Genomic DNA, 22,850 nt, shown 5'->3' with positions numbered 1-22,850 from the left:
ACATAGTGATACCTTATTTGTATGACTTTGCTTTTATACAGAATCACGGTCATATAATTTAGCAGCCATTTGGTTAACCTCGCCCTCATTTTTCAGATAAGAGAACAGAAGTCCAGAGAAGATGGGATCCCCCAAAGCCCACACTGGGTAGTGTCCAAGAAGAAGTGGAAGACAAAGGCCTGATGTCCTGTCTAGGGTTGACCGCATCACCCTGCCATGACAATAATCTACAACATCAATTCCTGTGCCAGCCCTGCCGCTGGACAAGGGTATGACAAGCAGGCAATGTTCCCTGTGCTTCTAGTTGCTGACTCTATTGCAGAATGATGACAGTTCCTGGGGCAAGAACTCTGAGGCTGGAAATGGGAGTGGGCTTCCAGTCTCAGCCTTTCCACTATTATGTGGTAAATCTCTAGAGAATCCTTCTCCCTTGAAATCGTGTGCAAAATATTTCATTTGTGCATTTTTCAGAGGGAATGGTCCAATTCTTACATTATCAGTCTCTAACGGTGCTATCCAGCAGAAATAAATGTGAGTTACCAATGTGAGCCACAAATTTAAAATGTTCTAGCTGCTACATTTAAAAGGCAAAGAGAAACAGGTAAAGTTGGTGTTAATACTGTTGTTATTTACTCCAAGATAACTACAATGTAATTATTTCAACATGCAATCAATATAAAAGTTATGAATGAGTTATTTCACTTTTTTATATTGTCTTCAAAATGTAGTTTCAGACATACAGTCCATCTCAGCTTGGACTACTGCACTAGGTACAGCCCACGTGCTAAATAGCCACATGCAGCTGGTGGCCCTGGATCGGACATTGTTCTAAACAGACCACACTTTGAAAAATAAAGGAAGGAGCCAGGCAGATTCAAGGTTAAGGGTTCTGGGATAAAGCTAGAGGATCCAATAGCCAAGAGACCAGACTCACATGAATCCAGCAATTCTGGACTATAGCATTCTGGATTCTGGACTTCTCTGTAGACTCAAGCTTCTCTACCATTATTCCAAAACCTCTTCCTCATGACCTCTTTTATTGAAACTCATTTCTGCACACCAGAGCCTTTGGCACATTTTTTGTGATATTTTAAAAATGGAAGTTAATTTTGCACTGTGAGTGTTGTTTCTCTCCTTTCTTCTCCTGATGTTTCCTTCCCTATAATTATTTTCTTATTCCTTAGACTGTCCATGTACCTGTAATCAGGATGGTGGATTGCATTTGGAGATAGGAAGAGTCATTTTCTAAAACCTGCATCAAAGTTGAGACATTCTCAGGAGAACTGGATTTCAGACAAGTTACAATAGCCAGAGTGTGAGCTCCAGTCAGTAACATAGAATCAGCCATATAGATTTCAAATTAAATATATGTGTGAGGTAACTTGGACAGTAAGAGGAGGTCAGGCCTCCTTATTTTATGTTCATACTAATATCCATCTATTGTAACCAGTCTGATATTCACAGGCATGAAGATGATGGCCATGGTAGGTGCATTTACCTACTGGATTGGACTTTGAGATAGACTCGGGCCTTTAACACGAACACTGGAGTCGAGCCTTCTATACATCCCCACTCTAACTGGGGAGCCACAATGACAATTTGGGTTTCCTGGTATCAAACTTACATTGGTTTCTGTCTCCAATAGCCTTCAAAGATCTGGTTATTCCCTTTCCCCAAGGGTAAAATTTCTCAGACAATTGGATTTAGATCTTTTTGAGGAAAAGACTCTGAGTAAAGATCTCTTTTAGTAAATCACTACCATATATATTTCATAAAACATTACAAGTTTCCCCTTAGGTGGACCTGGACTTCCCTTCATTCAGAGGACTCTGGATTTGAGAACTTGGACAGCTGTCATCAGTCTTCTGTTTATCTTCTCTTGATATGTTCTGATTATGTATATGTATAAGGAATATTACTGTTCATGGCCTATTTTCCTACCCCCGAGAATATTGAGGTGTATTAGCCATCACCCAAGATTTCTGTAAATCAGGGCTCTCTGGTTACCTGTCTGGACTTACTGCTTCTTACCCTAGTTCTGCCCATGTGGCCTCTGTTATTTTGGAATCATGTAATCCCCGTTGACACTAGGCAGCTAATTCTGTAACAGCATCTCCTATAGTCAAGTCTGCCTCAAAGAGCACAGCCTCCACTGGGATTCTCATGGCCTCTGGAGTCTCCCATTTTAGGACATGCCTTGTCTTCCTAATTAAGAGAATTCTCTGGGTCCTCCCAGTGAATACAGTCATCAAGTGAGTTCTCAGATTCTGTACAAACGTCCATTCTAGCATGCCTATCTCCATAAGCCTTTCAATACCTTCCTGAATTCTCTGTCAAGGCAGCTCTGACCTTTCCATGTCATGTATTAATAATATGAGCCAAGGTTTCCCCCATGCTTCCAAGAAACCATCCTGGTAGTGTATTGGGACCAGCTGTAGGAGCTCTTGTCAGGACATTAAATCCTGAAAGTACCCTGTACCATTAAACTCTGTTTCTTCAGTCTTATATCCCATAACCCCTGCCATCCCACTTACCACCTTCAAAATCTACTTCTAGGTATGTTCTCCATGTCTGCCAGAACATATTAAGCACATTCTAAAACTCCTTGAGTGGATAATCCCTTTTGTCTTTCAGCAGGGTCTCAATGATCCATGCTGAGACCTGATCCTACTTATCTCCTACTTATCAGTCTAACGTGCAGGAGCGGAGATGGAATAGATTTGGCAGCAGGGTAAGTATCAGATCCAACAGGACATTATGCAGAAATGGTTTAAATGGTTGGAAAACCTATGACATGTCTCACTATATTATTAGCTAAAACACAAAAATAAAATCATCTTGATATATGCTGAAAAGAAATTTAATTCAAAAATCATTCTGATTTTTTTAAAAAAATTAAATAAAATAAAAAGATATTTTCTTAACCTAATACATACTTAGCTGTACAATAGAAAAAAATTCTTAGTGTAAATTATCTGCTTTCTCTTATAAGGTCCCATGTCCTGAGTAGTGGGGCTTTATAAAAAAACAAGCTGAGCTTTAGTTTAGTACAATCTTGGATACTTAGACTAGTGAAAGCATTTAAACAGTTAAATATTGACTCTTTTTAGGTCAAATTCTCAGTTTCGCAGATTCCTTATCCTCTACTGCTCTCTCGAGCATGGCTGTGTATACAGTTATGTTTGTGGATTTTTGAGACCTAATTTTGTGAGAAGATGAGAAGTAGAGACGTGGTTCTTTATGGTATCTTCTAAATGGTGACCTTTAGAATATCACTGGTCTCTGCTTCTCATCTTTGGAAAGTGTCAGGTGTGGAGCTCTTTTTAATCTTTGCAATCTCACTGTAAAATCTGCAGGAAGTGAAGACAGAGGCTGTCCTTCATTGGATTTCTGTACCAACTGGATGTTTTCAAACAAACCTTCCCCAAAGTCCTGCCCTTTCTGTGTTGTTTATCAGAAATAACAATTTATCTGGGTGTCCTCCATTTTATTTGACAAGTGTACCATCAGAAACTATACTGATAACTGCAAGGTACTTGGATTAATAGCTGGATTAATAGGTGGTCAAACAAGTATAATATATTATGATAAAATTACAGTAATATCTATACAGATTTCCCCCCCACTGCTTTAATAAATATGTATTGTTTTATGTTTAAAATGCTCACAGTAAGAAACAGAATAATATCCCTCTTGGTGTTTCCTTTGTCCTCTCTCAGGCAATTCGTCTTCTACTGTTATACCAGCTGGGTAGGAGGAGGGTAGGGGACTCCAGTTGGTCTCCCTCCTGCCTTAGGGACCACATGTAAAGTCTGCCACAGGAGCAGCTCTGAAAGCTGAGCCCTCCAACTTCTTCTTCTTCTTTTTTTTTTTTTAACAATGATTCATTTGCATTTTATTATTTCACCAAGAGAAGAAACAGAAGTTGTCTGGCTTTCTTCACACCAACCAATAATTTTGCATTTTAAAGTTTGGGATGTTTTCCATAATGAGCTGAATCAAAAATCTATTTGAAAAATATATATTTATATTAAAAAAAGATTCAGGTTGTTTGCATGGAAAACATCAATTATTAAGTTTCTTTTGCCTCTGATTCCATGTTGCTGGAGAAAGTTTGACCAAGCTTGCATGCTAATTTGTCCTTAGTTGCAAGTAGTATAGGCAATTTCGTACTTTGCCTAATGAAAAGATAATCTTTCTTCAACACAATCAGGACTCAACAGTGATTCAGAAGCAACATCCTACTCTTAATACTGTCAGTTTTGAGCCATCAACATGAAAATCCTTGATAAGGTTGAGAAGATGTCACCAGGAATCAATTAATTGACGTGCATAAGAGTTCTGCAATACTATTTTGCTAAAGTTTTGGGTTTTTTTTGCACCATTGATTGATTTTTAAAAGTCCATGTTTATATTTTCCTCTCTCCAAAGTGTTCTATGTAATGACAGACCCTCCTTGAGACTGTCATTTTGAGTCTTCTTGTTTCATCTTGCAGGATGGTCACACATTCCCTTCCCCACCTTTTTTTGCCTTAAATTCATTAAAAGCATTGCTCTGTCATAGATTCATATGCAGGTGCTCTGGCCATTTAGAGATCATGGGAAAGGCTTGTGTTTTGTACGGCCTGGAGTTTGGCTGTCGTATTGGAAGTGGCGCTGATGCAGATGGATTGTCACATCCATCTGCTCTATTCCACTCGTTTCCGTTGGGTGTTCCACAGGTGTCTGAGGATTTGCCGTGCTGGCTGAAGCACCTCTTCCCCAGAAATCCCCAGGAGAAAATTTGACTGGGCTGACAGCCCAGATGACTCAACTCTCAGTGAAAGTGCCAACCAGGTCTTTCTGGGTTTTACATATGTGGCTCCATCTGTACTTGAAAGTGTGAAAGAGAAGTTTTCCTTCGAACCAAAAATCCGATCACCTCGAAGATTTATTGGCAGCCTCCAACTTCTTATTCAGGAGACAAGTTCAAGGGCCTTGAAACCTGGGACATCCTTGCTGGGACAGAAGTCTTAACAGTTTAAAAATGAGAAAGGAGAGAATTGCCATCATTCTAGACTACAAAGAAAATTCTTAAGAAACTAATAAAAGAAACTAATTCCAATGGAATCTAAAAGAAGTATAAAGCTACAGTAATGAAAACGGGGCAATAATGGCACTAGAATGTAAAGCTTCACTGAACACAATGGACAATCCAGAAAGAGATCCACATATAGGTAATGCATGATGAAAGTACGCATTCAGGTCAATTAGGAAGTAGTTGATTATTCAATAAATTATCTTTTTGGAACTGATTCATCACATGGAAACACATACTGTTGAATTCCTGTCTTACCACCTACAGACAGAGATTTTAATGTAACAAAACTGAAAAATGAAAAGCACTAGAATTTAACATTGATGAATTGCATAGAAATGTCAGGTGAGATTGGCCTCTCTAAGCCACACATCAAAAGTAGAGATAAAATAAATAACCTGGTAGATTTTCTTAAAAGTAATATTCAAAGTTCTGTTTACCAAAAGGATGCCATAAATAAATAACAGCAAATGAGGGGGAATTTTTTCAACAGAGCATAAAAGGTTAATATAACTAAAATTGTATATAATAACTCTTACAAACCAAAAAGAAAAATTAATATTCCAATGGAAGAATGGGCAAGATGTATGATAGGACAATTCACAATAGAAATATAAATGGCCAATAAACTTATGAAATAATGCTAGCACTCATTAAAGATAAGGAAATACTGATGGAATTAACAAACCTTATTTTTCTGAACCATAGAGTTGGGTTTGAAATCTCTGTCACATCAAAGTTCCTTGAGACTGTTATTTTCCTTCTCCCTGACTGAATTGTTCATCTGTTAAATTCGAAAGTACTCTGAACCCTCTCTAAGGTTTCTGTGAAGATTAAATAAGAAAATACATGTAAAGTCTTTACTGCAGTAACTACCAGATAATAAGTACCCATGTTTACCAGTCATTACTATTACTATTGCTACAGTAATTATTGTCTAAAATTTCAGATGGATCAATGATATAAACATGAAATAATATATGAGTAAAAACAATAAAAGAGGTCAGGCATGGTGGCTCACACCTGTAATCCTAGCACTCTAGGAAGCCGAGGCAGGAGGATCGTTTGAGTTCAGGAGTTCGAGACCAGCCTGAGCAAGAGTGAGAGCGATACCCCATCTCTACTAAAAATATAAAGAAATTAGCGGGACAACTAAAAATATATAGAAAAAATTAGCCGGGCATGGTGGTGCATGCCTGTAGTCCCAGCTACTTGGGAGGCTGAGGTAGAAGGATTGCTTGAGCCCAGGAGTTTGAGGTTGCTCTGAGCTAGGCTGATGCCACGGCACTCTAGCCCAGGCAACAGAGTAAGACTCTGTCTCAAAATAAATAAATAAATAAAAATAAATCCTATACATTTCTTTATGGATAATCATGAAGTTGTGGCATGTATTCAAGTTAAGGTCAGAAAACAGAAAATAAAAGATTGATTAAAATGTATAAAACCAGAATACCAAAACAAAAACTCAGTGAAGTCAGGGCAGGAAGGTAGACAGGGACTGATCTATCTTGTGTACCAGGAGCAGCCACAGGCAAGGTTTTTAGTGTGGCATAGGGCAGGTCTGAGTCACTGTGGCTGTGCCAGGTGGCACAGTAATACACACCAGAGTCACTTGCTTCCAGATATTGGAGTACAAACCTAGAGTTCTTCCCTGTGCTTGCATAAGCAAAGTATTTCTCTGAACTGAATCCTGATTCTACCGTAAGCCTGAATTGAAATAAGTCATAGTAGAGAAGGCGTCGTAGGGCCTTGCCCTCCTGCAATAGGTACCAGTGGATATAGTTGGTACTTTCTGGAATATCACAAGGGATAATAATAGACGACCCGGTTTTCTTGATGATTACCATCGTTCTCCCTTCCAGGTTGCAAGATATCTGACTGGCTGCAATGGGAACAACAAAAAATCATGAGGAATTCCTTAGTATGGCACCCCGTGCAAAACAAAGAAACTCCATGAGCATTAACCAATGCAACATACTTACCAGTAAGCAGGAAAGCTAGAAGTAGGGATAGAGCCCACTGCATGCCTTCCCCTCTTGGGCCTTAGAAAGGGACCAGATGGGAAGAGGAGCAGAATATCTCTCAAAACTCAAATCCTACTCAAAAAGGAAGTGACCCCTGGGACAGAAGGCAGTGGACGGGAGCTGATCCTCTTGACTGAGCCCCAGCCAGAGAGAAGTGACTGAGGATCTATCTTAGAAGACTCCAAGCTGTTCTCCCAGAAGGGGTGGAGCCTACACCGACCTGCACAGGATGCCCCTCCTCTCTGCTTCAAGCCACCTCTCCAGCGCCCTCCTGTGGCAGCTGACACAGGCCCTCTCCAGGAGAGAAGGCAGGAGCATGGGGAGCTCAGGACTGCAGCAGGTGCAGGGCAGCCTGTCTGGGCCCTGCGGAGTGAGCAGCCCTCAATCAGGTCACTCCCCTGCACTCCAGAGTTTCCATGTGTCGCAGCTGCTGCCACAGGCTTGCCTTGTGCTGAGGCTTCTTTGTTACTGCTGTGAAACACCTTCCTTTCTACATCTGTAAGTACACTTGCAGGAAACCACCACCTCCAACTCTGAGAAAGCTTGAACTTGCTTGATTAAAAGGAATTAGGAACAGGTAAGTTGGTCTGCATTTTACTGTACTCAAAGGCAAATGGATGTTTTTGTGTTTGTGATGCAAACCACTTTGAGGATATCAGTTCTTCCTCAATTTGAATGGCCCCCACAAGCAGATTTGTAGGAGATTTGTATTTAAAAAAAAAAAAAATACATGGTTCCATGCCATGGAATATTTTGGACATAATTGGAATATTTTGGACTCATACTAAAAATTATGTTTTTTATCTGAATTTCCGATTTACCTTGGCATCCTATGTTTACTTTGGCAACCATACCTCAGAAAGTGCACTGATACCTGTAATACACTTGGATTGATAGATAGATTAACAGGTGGCCAAACAAGTAAAGTGATTGTAAATTAAAGTGATACTTATACAATTTCCTACCCACTATTTTAATAAATATGTTTGGATATATGTTTACAATGCTCACAATAAGAAATAGAACAATATCCCTGTTGGTTGTTGCTTTGGCATCTCCCTGGTAATTCATTTTCTGTTGTCATAACAGCTGAGACTGAGAGGAGTAGGGGACTCCGGTTGGTGTCCTTTCTGCCTCAGACCACATGTGGAGGGACCTGAGGAAAGAAATAGTGAGGACTTGTTACCTTAATACTTAGGGATAGAGGTTTAGGCTCCCGTCCACTGCCTTCTGTCCCAGGGGTCACTTCCTTTATGAGTAGGATTTGAGTTTTGAAAGATATTCTGCTCCTCTTCCCATGTGGTCCCTTTCTAAGGCCCAAGAAGGGAAAGCATGCAGTGGGCTCTATCCCTCCTTCTAGCTTTCCTGCTTCCTGGTAATCATGTTGCATTGGTTAATAAGACTGAAAACAAAACAAAAAATTGGAATTTAACATTGATGAATTGCATTTAAGTTGCAAGTGACATTGGCCTCTCTGAGCCTGACATGAAAAGCTGTGACCATAGGGAAAAATTGGTAGGTTTAGCTAAAAGCTATATTCAGACTTGTACTCACTAAAATGTGCTGAAAATAAGCAAAAGCAAATGCAGGGAAATATTATCAATATATCTGATAAAGAGTTAATATCTCTATAATAATATATAAGAATTCTTACAACCCAATAAGAAAAATTAATACTCATAAGGTAGAAAGACCAAGGAGTATGAAAAGATAATTCACAAAAGATGCAGTACAAACAGCCAAAAAACCTGTAAAATAGTGGACCCCTCGTTAGAGATAAGAAAATGCAAATTAACTTTAACATCCTCCTTATTTTTTGAACCACACTGCTGGGGTTGAAATCTCTATGAGTTAAAATTCTATGACCTTGGGGAAGTCAGTTAACCTCTCAATTTCTCATCTGTTAAATTTACTTATACTTTGAACTCACAAAGTGTTTCTTGGAAGATTAAATGAGATAATACATATAAAGTACTTAGCACAGCAAGTAACAGATAGAGTATCCATATTTACCATTCATTATTATGATTAATTATTATAGAATGATTCCAAATAAATTAATGACAAAACAATTAGTAATAAACAAATAAGAATTTTAAAAGAAAGAATATTGATTTCCGTATGTATAATTTTGAAGTGTGGGCATGTTCTTAAGTAACTTATGAAACACAGAAGCCAGATTAAAATGTATAGAAACTAAATGCCTCAGGACAAAAATATAAATATAAATTTCAAATAGAAATTCATATGATATACTGCATATATGGCGAACAAAATATTTATTTCTTTAAAAGTTAAAAATTTATTATGAATAAGTAAGAATAGTTGAAAAATCAGTAAAAATAATGAAAATATTGTTACATGAATAGGTTGAGGGAGAAAAAAGGAAAGAGATATCTAGATAGAAGCAAAAATCTCTAAATGTTTCTCATTTCAGCATTTTGACTTCAGATACATATAAGTGTTTTGCCTACACAAAATGCATATAAAAAAAGAATTAATTTCAAAATTATAAAAATAGAAAATGAAAGAAATGAAGCTAACTATTAACATGTATCGAAAGTGATGTAAAATATAAAAAAATTATTAATATCTCAAATGATTTTTTAAAACAGTATTTTGATTGTATACCCTAAAACCAAAGAACGAAAGATGGAGGAAAAAAAAGAGAAAGAAATAAAATGAAGGAAGGGAAGGAGGAAGGGAGGAAGAAATCTTAAATTGCATCCTCTGGGCTGAGTGTTGTTAGTGGTGATGATAGTACTGTTTCTAGTTACCATTTAATGTATTCATGATGTTGATACTATTAGGAACCAAGATTTCAGTATAAGACAAAAACGCAAATATACAATTTTAAGTATCACAAAACCCTATGGTCTACTATTTGAATTAGTTTTCCCTAAGAAATGCTTATTTCTTAGCTGTCCACAGACAAAGCAGAAAGCAATAACAACACAGAATTAACAAGCACTCCTAGCATTGATGTCGGGGTCTATAAATACCATTCTTCACTAAAAGTACTAGAGCTCAACTGAGAAATGGCTGAATCCAGCACTGGGGCATGATTTGTACAAGATAGACCCATGGCAGCTGGTCTACCTGGCAGCAAAGCAGCAACCAGAGACTGAGGTCATGCCAAAGGACGTAGGAGATAACTGCAGTGGCTCTCACTCCCCATAGATAGGACATTGTGAGCACCAAAAGAATAATAACTACACACAAATGTTGAGAAACATTATATAAAAACACATGAGAACGTTGATAGAACTCAAAAAATAAATCACCTCTGGAGGTTGCCAAAGCCCTATCTCATTATTCTGAAAACAAAGAAAAAGAAAAAGAAGCAAACATCTACCTTGCCATTTCTGTACAAACTATATTACAGGATACCAAAGAGCTTAAGAATGAAAGTTCTTAATGTTAGTGTTGCAGCCAATAAATTTTGGAGAAATACTAAAATTAGAAAATTACCATTATGTAACCCCAATGATGTAATAATGAATTCAGACAACTGCCATGAATTGCTTTATAGTTCTGTCACTTGCACTAGCTCTACTTCTCTCTCCACCATTGTTTCTCCATCTCCCCCTGCTTTCTCTATCACTCTTTATATTCCTCCATCTCTCCATCTCTATGGGCAGATTTCTTGCATTTATTTTTCTATTTTCTATTCCTGTCCATCCCTTACATTTTTTCTTCTAGATCTCCCTTTTCAGCTCTCTTTCTCCTTCTCTATCTTGCTTTATCTCTCCTGTTTCCTATCATCTCTCTCCATATCTATGTCTGTGTTTCTGTCTCTCTACCTATCTACACCTATCTTTCTTTTTCTCTTTCTCTACTTGTATCTGTTTCATCTATTTCGCTTCTCATCTCTCTCTCTCTCTTCCTCTCTTTCTGTCTCTTCATATTATGATCTTAATAGCTACCCTATGGTCTTCGTGATTCCAAAACCCGTGCCTTCTCAGAGTGAGCATCAGCCGATTGACTGTTCCTTTGGAGATACCGAGATTTTCCTGATTCTCCATTCACTGAGTAATTTTGGATTGTATCCTGCACAATCTGAATATTATGTTATGGGGCTCTATAATAGGACATTGTTCAAATACTGTGTAAAATATTCAGATTTTTTTGTTAGCAGGCGACTGCCCCAGTTAGAGGTTGCAAGTTCCTACCTGCCTTTTGTGGATAGTTCCAATCAGTCCTGTCCCTAAGCCTTTGCAGTTCTATTCAGCCTGGGCCTGTGTGCGCACTTCCCAGTGGCCACTCTGAGACCTGGGAAGTGTCTGCTCCTACTTCAGCTTGCAAAGCGTTTCACAGTTTGGCAGGCTATTTGAAGTCTTGTTTTCCCATGCATAGCTAGGGGGTGAACCCAGGAGTCCAAACACCATTGCATGAGATTTTTCTTAATCTCCCTCCTCTCTGCAGTCTCTACAGTACTTTCCAATTCATGGGAGACACACTGTGGCCAGATAGGGTGAGCTTTAGTGCACTGCTGTACTGTGTATTTCCCACAATGGTGTCTGCCTCCAGGGCCAAGCAGGGAGAGGATAAATAGAGAACAAAAGCCACTAGGATGCTCTCTCAGGACTACAGCTTCTTTGGTCAGGGAGAAGGTTCCCTTTTCTTGGAGTTCTAGGCTTCTGGCTTTTCACGGCTCCTGTCACTGCCACTGGGATTTTTGGGGCCTGGGAGAGAATGGCAAAAAAAGTACAAACCCCAAACAAAAACCAGGGCTCTATGACTACAGAGAGCTCCCCTTTCTCTCTACCCTCAGCTGGTGCACAGTTCTGCATTTCTGGTTGTCTTTTAGTCCAAGCCAGGAGACACTTGAGGGAAAATAAATGAGAAACTTGCTGTGAATCAGCAGTGCTTCACTTTCGGATTGCCTTCTCCAATTGGCCTGCTACCATTTGTTTTTCAGAATTTTCAGATTCAGGGTTTACAGTTGCATTCAGTGAGAGAGACAGGGCAGAATGGGCTTGATCCAAATTTTCAGGATCTGGAACTCACTCCTGACAATATGAATTTGAAGCTTTGTTTATTAAGAGGTGCAGTTTACTTGCCCCCTTATTAATAAGGTAAGGAGTCACGAGGTTCTAGTTGTGAATGTAGGCCTCAAGAGGCCTCCGTGCTTCTGCAAGCTCTCGGACTTCCATCATCGTCGTAAGAGCAAGTCCAGCCCAACCTGCTGGAGGGCGACACACCATGTGCCCCAGAGCCGATTCATTCCCGCCCAGGACCTTGACCAGCCAGACCCCATCCCAGCCAGACCCTCAGCTGACGAGCATGTGACCAAACCCACCAAGATCAGATGAGCCCGGCTCAGATCAGCAGAACAGCCCAGCAAACACGTGGACTTGTGAGAACTAATCAATGATTGCTGTTTTAAAGCCACTGTGTTTTGTGGTGTTCATTAGACACATTATTTATATTGTAAATAAATGTATACGTGATTTTAACAACATTTATACAAATATACCTATATCTAAATTTTGCCCTTTATACCTGTTTTCCGTCTCAGTATTTCCCTCTATTTCTGTATATCTATCTCTATCTTCCTAACTATGCGGCACTGTGTGTCTACATGGAACCTTCTGTGTCTGTAGCTCTATGGTTCTCTCTCTCCCTGTCTCTCCCCCGACTCCAGTTCTCTCTTACGGCAGAGTTCCCTGTTTCCTCTCTCTATGTGTCTACCTCCCCCTCCTTCTCCTTCTCTATCGCGATTTTTGTACCATAATCTCTCCATACTCTGTTGTTTCCTCTCTCCCCATGGTCCTTCCTTCCCTGCCATGGCGATTCCTCTCCTCCTCTGTTTTATAATTGTGTCTCTTTTCTTCTATCTCTCTCCCCCTTCGTTCTGTACCTCTGCATGTGTGTCTCTGTCCCTCACTAATTCTAGTTATCTCTGTGTGCTGCTGTCCCATTCATCCTCTATTTTCCTGTCACCCCCACCCTGCTCTCTGTCCTCCTCTCTCTCTTTCTCCCACTAGTTTCTGTTGCTGTCACTGTCTCTGTAGCACCCTCTCTCCCTCCTCAGTTTCACCTCTGGGTCCTCTCTCCCCTGTCTTTCCTTCCTCCTACCTGGCCCTCCCCTCCAGCCTTCCTGGGGCCTGTGTCTGTTCAGCTGCCTGTGATGGGACAGTGGTGCAAACTCACAATTGTAAATGTTCTGCTTCTCCCAATAGTTGTTGTTGTCACGTATCAAGAGATCAGAATTACAATGATGATGATAAAAGAATTGCCAAAAAAAAGAAAAGGAAAGGAAAGAAAAGAACACAGCACTGGCTTGGGGAGGAGAGGGTTACAGCACACAGATGATTGCTTATATCTTTTCCAGCTTGCTGTGAGATGTTGCCTAGCAACAATATGGTAAATAGTCTACTTGCCATGAGTTATTATAATCTCCTGTGATGTCATGAATGGGGGTCTGTCTTCTCTATGTCACTTTGTGAGCACACTGAGGCAGGTCAATAGTGTTTGTGACGAGCATCACAGGGGCAGACCCCTCAGTGCCAGGAGCACTCAGCGCAAGGCCTGGAGCACAGTGGGCGTTTCCTGCACAGTCATGGGGTAAATCATCATGTGTGGGGTTGGGGAGAATCTCATGAGGGTGTCAGTCAAGCTGAATTATAGAATGTGTGTTCTTTCCCTAGAAGATTACAAGGAGCTGCTGAACAGAATTTTCACAGGGCCAGTCTGGGCTGGGGAATGGGTAAGAATGAGTGACTCTTGTGCAAATTATCACTGATGGTTGTGGACTAGCATGGGAGTGGACAGCAGAGGAGAGAGGAAGCCAGAGGGGGTGGACAAGGGCCCCGGTTCATGCTCCTGTGCCCTGTGCTGCTCACGGGGCCCTGCAGGTTCCCAGAAAGCAGCAGCGTCTCCTGCCAGTGCTGTGGCCAGGCTGGGCCAGGCACAGTTTCCAGGGAAGTCGAGTGTGTCCCAGAAACCTCAGCCAAAGCCCCACGTCCTGCCTGCGTCTCCCACCAGCCCTGTGGCTGCCTGGTGCACGAGCACTTCAGGAACCTGCCAGGTCTGGCCGACCTCTGCCCACTCCACGTGCCCGCCCTGCCCCACACTTCCCTTCCCTGGGGAGGGTCATCATGGGGCTCCGCCTGGCCTGAGCAGACAGGGACGTCATACCACAGGCCACTTCTCGGTCGGGATGGAGCTGTCAAACAGGGACACTTTCGAGAGTTTGACTTAAGAATTCCTAATTCCATGAGAATGCATTGCTTTGGAAAAGACAGAATAAAAGCTTAAGACCAAGCACTGCCACCTAGAGGTGGTAGGTCCTTGGGAAAGCCATCGTAAGTGGGACAATAACACCCCTATGCGCCATCTCCCAGGTGCCAGGGATTGTGCCAACTTGTTCATTGTTAAAATAAATGTTAAGTTCATCTTTAGTACAATTTAATTCTTTTAACAATGTCATCCTTATAATAATACTTGAAAGGAGGTATAATCAACCATATTTGACAAATGAGAGAATTGGAATCTTAAAAATGCTAAACTGCTTGAGGTAACTTAAGAAGTAGGTAACGGAAACTGAGTTTAAACTCAAGTCTAAGAAATTCCAAACCCACTACCAAGCATTTAGTAAATATAGATGTCAATATATAGATATTTTTTTAAGCTATAAAGTATAAGAGACCATAAAGAAAATGTCAGAAAAATTGCAGAAACTCAAGAGTAGCTTTCAGATGTCAGTAAGCAAAGAACATAAGATATGCTTGAAGTAGTATTCATTCAATAATTATGGTGGACCTCAAAGGTAATAAAAAATTTATTCTAGCACTTTTAAGTTAACAGCTGATGGTCTTTTGTAAAAACACTAATTTTTAAGGTCATAACAGAAATTCTTGATCTATTAAGCGATATTAAATGCCTTTTATTCAGTGTGAAACACTGTACATATTTATTCCTTCCTTGCCAGCCTAAAGTATTACTATTCACATTTTGCACGTGAAATTGAGGCTTGCAGAGGTTAAATAACTTACTGAGGTCACCTAGCTAATAAAGAGTATATTAAGAATTTGAATGAAACTGGCCACTTTTAAGAAACTGTGCCCTAAGTAAACTGTTTGGCTGTTCATGATTCAGGGATTAATTTCTATCTTCATTGAGCTTGTGTATTTTAATACAAAATAGGATGTTGTTAGACTTCCTTTTTGTTTTCGATGACCTTAAAAAATGCAGTTCATTGCATTGAGTTTCTTGCACTAGCTTCTAGCACCCCCTCCTGGCCATTAGAGGTATATCATATATGTTATATTCACCTATATTGGAGCCTCAGTGAATGAAAGTTATTAAGAGCAAAGATTTTGCATAATGAATGGAAACGCCCCCAAATACAAGGAAGATTCCAACTACATGTATTAATATAATGTGCTTTCTAGTTTTAGGCAAGAGACTCCTCCTTCCAGGGCCCTCATTTTCCGAGCCTGAAAATGAGAGGAGTGGGTGATGTTTCTGGTCTATGCCAGTTCTGATTTATGTTTCTGAATTGAATTGATAATCCAGATACTGAAATAACAGGTATGGCAGAATGAAATATGGGTTATTATCATTTTATTTTTCCCAACAATAATGCATGTTGCTTGCTTCCTCTTGAAAGATTCTATTCAGAGTAGATTCCTTAATATTTAATATTAATGCACACACACACATGCACACACACACACACACACACACACACATATATATATATATATATATATATATATATATATATATATATATATATATATTTACTGGCCACTATACTAATGAGGATGGAGTAGGTTCCTTAACAAAAACACATCAATTCCTGCAGGTCTCCTGAGTGTATGGGTAGCCAATGGTTTTGTAACCCAGCCTGGCCACTACACGAGGCCATGACTACAACAAATTTGTTTCAGGCCAATGTAAAGGCAATGCTCAAAATCCCACCTGAGAAGTATGGGAACACTGAGACTTGAAGAGGTGAAGTGGATGTGTGTGCACACAGCATGCATGCACACACACACATACACACAGATGCACACAAACACAACTGCAACCAATAGGAAAGGTTAAACTGTGCTGATTCTTACAGGTACTTTGTTCTGGCCTTGTCTAGAAACTAAAAGAGAAGACCCTTCGTGAATCTAAACATGCTCACAGAAAAATTCTCTTGGGGGATATTTATGACTTGACATTTTCTGTACCACCTTGCCATGCTTCAGCATTACCTATCTGTAATTTTTAAATGTTTGAATGTTTTGTGATCTTTAGACATCACAAGGATTATCAACAATGTACCCGATGTGCCTTGTCTCTGAGGACATGGTATTGCCTACAGTTTGGAAAATGTCTTGGCTAAAAGACAAGTTCTCCTCCCTCGTCTCGTTTTCACATTACAGTGCTCCGTGAGTCCTTGGCTCAGTGCCTGACTCACGTGTCTCGATGCAGTGGCACCTTGTTCCAGGTGTGCTTCAACCATCGTGGAGAAGAAGGCTTCCCTGAGGGTGAGGCAACCCCCACGACCAATGCCCAGCGGCCAAGGCCAGCTAGATGGCCCTGTGCTGGCAGCAAGTGTACACAGATTTTCCTAGAAGGAAAATGTCACATTACCGACAGACCACTGAAAAAAATGAACACATTCCCTTAGGGTTACCCTGATCTTGATCTACTAGTTGAATCTACTCTCTGTGGCTGACAGCTTATGGATTATCTAAAATTAAGTCGGAAATCTTAGTTGTGAGGTTTCCATGGGTTATCCTGAAATCAGTGCCTGATTTCTTTTTGTCTTTTGTTTGTTTTTTAAAATTAACTTTGTTCTCATATTTTTCTGCCATATTTGCCAGTGCACAACACAATTATCACCATTAATTTGTGCCAGTCGTGTTGTATAGATTTATATATTTATTTTACTCTTTTCTCCCCTTCCTTCCCTATTCCTGTTTTCCCCCAGGTACCCTACCTAGTGTATCTGATATATGTCCTTCGAGCCTCTATATCTGTGAAAACTCCAGTCATGGACCTCATAACATTTTGGTCAATGGCAGACCGCATATACAACAGTGGCCCCATAAGATTATTATGCAGTTGAAAAATTCCATTGCCTAGTGTTGTTGTAGAGCTGTCGTAATGTGATAGCACAATGCATTACTGACATATTTATGGCAATGTTGGTGTACACAAACCTATTGTGCTGCCAATTGTATAAAAGTCTGGCACATGCAATTATGCACACTACACAGCATTTGATAATGATCATAAAAACAACTACGTTGCTGGTTTATGTATTTACCATAGTATACTTTTATCATTATTTTAGAGTGTACTTCTTCTACTTATTAGAAAAAAAAAATAAGTTAACTGTAAAACAGCCACAGGCAGATCCTTCAGCAGGTATTCCAGAAGAAGGCACTGTTAGCATAGGAGATGACAGCTCCATGCATGTTATTGCCCCTGAAGACCTTCCAGTGGGACACGATGTGGAGGTGAAAGACAGTGATGTTGATGATCCTGACCCTGTGTAGGCCTAGGCTAATGTGTGTGTGTTTGTGTCTTAGTTTTTGACAAAAAAAAGTTTTAAATATAAAAAATAATTAAAACCCTTAAAAATATAAAACAGCTTATAGAATATGGATATGAAGAAAAATATTTTCTACAGCTGTACAATATGTTAGTGTTTTAAGCTAAGTGTTATTACTAAAGAGTTAAAAAGTTAAGATATTTAAAAGTTTGCAAAGTTAAAAAGTTACAGTAAGCTAAGGTAAATTTATTAGTGATGAAAGAAAAAAATTGTTTATAAATTTATTGTAGGCTAAGTATCCAGCATTTATAAAGTCTACAGCAGTGTGCAGGAATGCCCTAGACATTGACATTCATTCACTACTCACTGATTGATGCACCTAGAGCAACTCCCAGTCCTGCAAGCTCCATTATTGGTAAGCACACTACACAGCATTTGGGTCGATTCAACATCTTTGCCATTTAGAATTGTTCTGCCATAATCATTTGAGCACAGGTGTCTATTTGATAAGATGACTTCTTTCTCTTTGGGTAGATACCCATGTGGCCCATGGCTTAATTTTTTATTGGAAGACAAGTGCTTCGAGCTCACTGTTCATTATTGGTCTTTTCAAGAGTTCTATTTCATCCTAAGTGAGTCTTAGGAGGCTGTGTGTTTCATGATTTTGTTCATTTCTTCACATTTTCTAGTTTATTTACATAGAGATTTTTGTAGTATTCACAGATGAGGTTTTGTATTTCTGGGGTATCAGTTGTAATATCTTCTTTATCGTTTCTGATTGAGCTCATCTGGGTCCTTTCTTTTTTATTCCTGGCTAATCTAGCAAGAGGTCTATCAATTGATCTTTTCAAAGAACCAACTTTTTGTTTTGTTGACCTTTTGTATTTTTTTTTTTACATTTCATTTAGTTCTTCTCTGACATTGTTATTTCTTTTCTTATGTTGGCTTTGGGTTTGGTTTGCTCTTCCTTAAACAGTTCCTTGAGATGTGACATTAGGTTTTTAACTTGTGATCATTCTCTCTTTTTGATGGAGGCATTTAAATCTATGAATTTTCCCCTCAGGATTGCTTTTGCTGAATCCCATAGATTTTGATAGCTTGTGTCCCCTTTGTCATTCAGCTGATGGTATCTTTTAATTTCCATTGTAATTTTGTTCTTGACCCAATGATCATTCAGCAGCAGGTTGTTTACTTTCCAAGACTTTGTGTAGATTTGAGTATTTCCCTTGTGATTGATTTTAGTTTTATTCTACTGTGGTCTGGAAAGATACATGGTAAGATTTCAATTTTTTGGGAAATGTTGAGAACTGTTTTGTGGTCTATTATATGATCAGTTTTGGGGAATGTTCCATTTTCTGATGAGAAGAATGTATATTCAGTAGTTTTGTGGTAGAATGTTCTGTAAATGTCTGTTAGGTCCATTTGATTAAGAGTCTCATTTAAGTCCAGTGTTTTCATATTTTCTGCTTTGATGATTTGTCCAGCAGGGATATTGAATTCTCAGCTGACAATTATGATGCTACAATTTATTTTTTTGCATAGTGTAGTAGAATTCACTTTATGTATCTGGGACCTCTTAGATACATATGTACTCAGGATTGCTACATCATCTTGTTGAATTGCTCCCTTTACCATTATATAATGACCACCTTTGTTTTTCTTTACCTTTATTGATTTAAAGTCAGTTTTACCTAACAGGAGAATGGCTATACCTGCTCCTGCTCTTTTCTGGTTTCCACTTGCATGGAATATATTTTTACATCCTTTCACATTGAATCTGTGTGCATCTTTGTGGTTTAAATGTGTTTCCTATAGACAGCTGATACTAGGGTTGTGTTTTTTCATTCATTCAGCCAGCCTGTGTCTCTTGAATGGAGCATTGAGACTGTTAATATTGAGTGGTAAAACTGACATGTGTGGTGTTATTCTGTTCATCATGTTGGGTACTACCTTATTGCTTTGGTTGCCTTGTTGTGCTATTGTTTTATAAGAGATGTGAGCTTTAGCTTTTTGGGCAATTTTACACTGGTGGTTATCTATTGTGCTCATTTGGTTTTGTTTTTCTTTTTCGGCATATTATGGGGGTACAGATTTTAAGGTTTCAATAAATGCCCATTTCCCCAACAATGTTTTTAATATAATTCTGAGTATTTCTTGCAGGGCAGGTCTATTCATGACAAATTTCCTCAGTATTTGCTAGTTTGGAAAAGACTTAATATCTCCATCAAGTGTGAAACTTATTTTTGCAAGATACAAAGTTTTAGGCTGGCAATTTTTCTGTTTAAGAAGATTGAAGATGGGGCCTGATCCCTTCTGGCTTGTAAGTTCTCCACTGAGAAGTCTGCAGTTAGCCTCATGGGCTTTCCTTTCTAGGTTAGCAGTTGCCTTCTTCTTGCTCCTTGCAGAATTTTCTCCTTCATTTTGACTTTGTCCAGGTTGATTAGTATGTGTCTTGGAGATGCCCTATTTGCTATGAATCTTCCCAGTATTTGATGGTCATTTATATCTACGTGTCTGAATCTGTGGTGGTACCAAGGAAGTTTTCCTCAATATATAACTCAAGTGGATTTCCATGCTTTTAGTTCTTCATTCTTCTCTCTCAGGGGTACCTATAATTCGTATGTTAGTTTGCTTTGCATTGTCCCACATCAGTCTCAGTGATTTCCCAGTCATTTTATCTCTTCTCTGCCTCTTAGAATGACTTGGTTGTCTCAAGATCCTTGTCTTCAAGCTCTGAGAGTCTTTCTTCTCCTTAATTTAGTCTGTTGTTGAAGCATTTTGCTGTGTTTTGAAATTCCCTAAATGTCTCTTTCATTTTTTTTTTAATATCTATTATACCCTTTTTTATTTTCTCTAGCTCTTCGGTGACTTTTTCATCGATATTCTAAAATATTTATTTGGCTGCTTTTTGTTGGTTTCCAGCTTTATTTTCAATTCCATTCATTCTATTTTCTATCATATTCTGAATTCCATTTTTGTCATTTCAGCAATATCCTTGTGACTGGAGTTCACTACTGTACCTCCATTGCGATCCCTTGAGGGTGTCAAATTGTTTTATTTTTTTCATAGTCCAGGATTCTTTTGCTGGTTTTCTCTCATTTGACTCCTCTTCTCTCATCTATGGGCTAATTGGTTTCCAAGGAACCTGTTCTCTTTTGTTGGGAACTCTCCTTTTTAGCTATGAGAAGGTGAGGACACTAGATGGAGCTTTTGTGTCTTACTCTTCAATGTTGACCCATCAGGTGAGGAGTAGGTACACTGAGAGACTGAAGAACGCCTGTTCTGTTTTGATCTGTTCCTCTGTGGTTGCCTCAGTTTAAGCTGGTGCTGGATGATCTTCATGCATGATGGAGGGTTGTTCCCCAGCTTATTGTTGGAAGGTCAAGTTGGGAGATGGATGCGACCTTCTCCACAAAGGCTATTGTTGTGGGGAATTTCTGTGTGGGATCACCCAGCAGAGGTGACAGTGGCAGCTGGGTAAGGATATCTAGGCCATGGTTATGGGTGATCAGGCTGTGGGCATTTGCTTGAACCAGGTCCAGGAGTAATGACTTCTCAAGGCTGGGGTATTCCTAGTGAAGCGTTGGACCTTGGCATGGTTCTTCCTGCCTGGCAGCGTGGTGGAGACTCATGGTGGGGTCTTGGGGTCCAGACACAACTCTGGAATCTCAGGAGTGGTGTTGCAGGCCCAGCAGAGGCCCTGGAACTACAGGAGAGGGGCCTCCTTCCCCAGCACAATGAGAGCCTCGGAGTTTGATCTGGTTGTTACGGGGGCATTACAGGGGAATAGCCACACAAATAGGGAGAGGGGGGCTGTTCTGCAGGCACAGAGACTGCTGGTGCCCATGCAGGCAAGGGTTTGTTCCAGAAGTCCAGGGACTGTAGCGTTGGGCCAGGGGTACTGGCCAGCAGAGGTTATTCCCCCACCTAGGTCCCACTGTAGTATCTTTTTTTTTTTTCTATTGAGTAAATAAATAAATAAAACTTTTAATCAGAGAGGTTATTGGACTTACTCAAAAAAAGCAAGTTAACTGCAGAGTCACAAAACCGAAAGCTGGATCTTCTGACTTCTAGCCCAAGGTTTTCTAGCCTGCATTCTCTGAGTGCATAATGACTAAGAAGTATGGAATAAGAGGGGTTCCAAAATCACAGGAGAAAACAGCATGAAGCTGAACTCTGGCAAGGTAGACAATGAACCTAGATGGATCACTCTGCCTTTGGTGTATTTGACTGGCGTGCTCATAACAGCAACGTGCCACAGAACACAAACAACTCAGCATTTGCCAGATCAAGAGTTAGAAGGTAAGATGATGAGTGGGGAGGGGGGTCTCACTTCCTGTTTCTTTTCCCAAAATAGATTCTTTGTGGATGTCAGTACTCATGATAAGAATCAGGACTGTCTTTTTTCCCTTTGGATGGATACCTAGTAGTGGGATTACTGGATCAAATGGTAGGTCTCCTTTTAGTTCTTTGAGGTATCTTCGTACTACTTTCCATGGAGGTTGTACTAGTTTGCAGTCCCACCAGTAGTGTATGAGTGTTCCTATCTCCCCACATCCAAGTCAACATTTGTTGTTTGGGGACCTTTGATAAAGCCCATTCTCACAGGAATTAAGTGATATCTCTTCGTGGTTTTGATTTGCATTTCCCTGATGATTAGAGATGTTGAGCATGTGCACATATGGAAATAGCATTCATTGGAAATCAAGCAGGTGTCAGGAGAGAAGGGGATGGATAAATTCACACCTCAAGGATATAATGCACACTATCTGGGGGATGGGCATACTTTGTCTCAAACAGTACAAAAGCAATTTATGTCACCAAAACATTTGTACCCCTATAATATTCTGAAAATAATAATAATGATAAAAACGTAAAAAAGAAAACAAGAAAATAAATATTTGTTATTTCAAAAAAAGACCTCTTACAAATTAGCAAGATAGAAAAGAGTGGGTAGTAGAAAAATCAGAGTAAATGAATAGGAAATTCAATGTAACAAGACAAATGACTAATAAATATACTAAAAAAGAGTTCACCCTCCCTAGCAATCAAGTCAGAGAAAACTAAAACAACAGTGTGACAGCGTCCCTCATTTAGTGACTCGATCAAATAATTTTAAGGTCCAGCGTTGTGCAGAATGTCAGCACGTGGGCATTCTCAAACAATACTCATCAGAGTACAAATCAACACTACTTTCCAGAAGGCAGGTGGGTAATGCACATTAGAAGCTTTTAAAATCTTCATACCA

General features: G+C 39.6%; 2 long non-coding RNA genes across 4 annotated transcripts in view; both read left to right on the top strand.

Moving 5' to 3' along the window:
- LOC142872899 (uncharacterized) overlaps nt 1–6,401 on the top strand; it is a 30,145-nt gene extending 23,744 nt beyond the window's left edge. For 2 of the 3 annotated variants that reach the window (XR_012920985.1, XR_012920983.1), the window contains exon 3: nt 97–2,629. This is a non-coding gene — a long non-coding RNA (uncharacterized LOC142872899). The other variant, XR_012920984.1, reaches the window with a different exon arrangement.
- Nucleotides 6,402–13,609: 7,208 nt separating this feature from the next.
- On the top strand, nt 13,610–22,335 carry LOC142872898 (uncharacterized). The gene is made up of 3 exons (XR_012920982.1): nt 13,610–13,671; nt 17,893–18,017; nt 21,677–22,335. It is a non-coding gene; the product is annotated as an uncharacterized LOC142872898 (long non-coding RNA).
- The last annotated feature ends 515 nt before the right edge of the window (nt 22,336–22,850 follow it).

The sequence above is a fragment of the Microcebus murinus genome, chromosome 9, assembly GCF_040939455.1.
Source record: "Microcebus murinus isolate Inina chromosome 9, M.murinus_Inina_mat1.0, whole genome shotgun sequence".
In the NCBI taxonomy this organism is placed as follows: domain Eukaryota; kingdom Metazoa; phylum Chordata; class Mammalia; order Primates; family Cheirogaleidae; genus Microcebus; species Microcebus murinus.
Note: the sequence above shows the minus strand (reverse complement) of the source record. Positions and strands in the feature narration are given on the sequence as shown.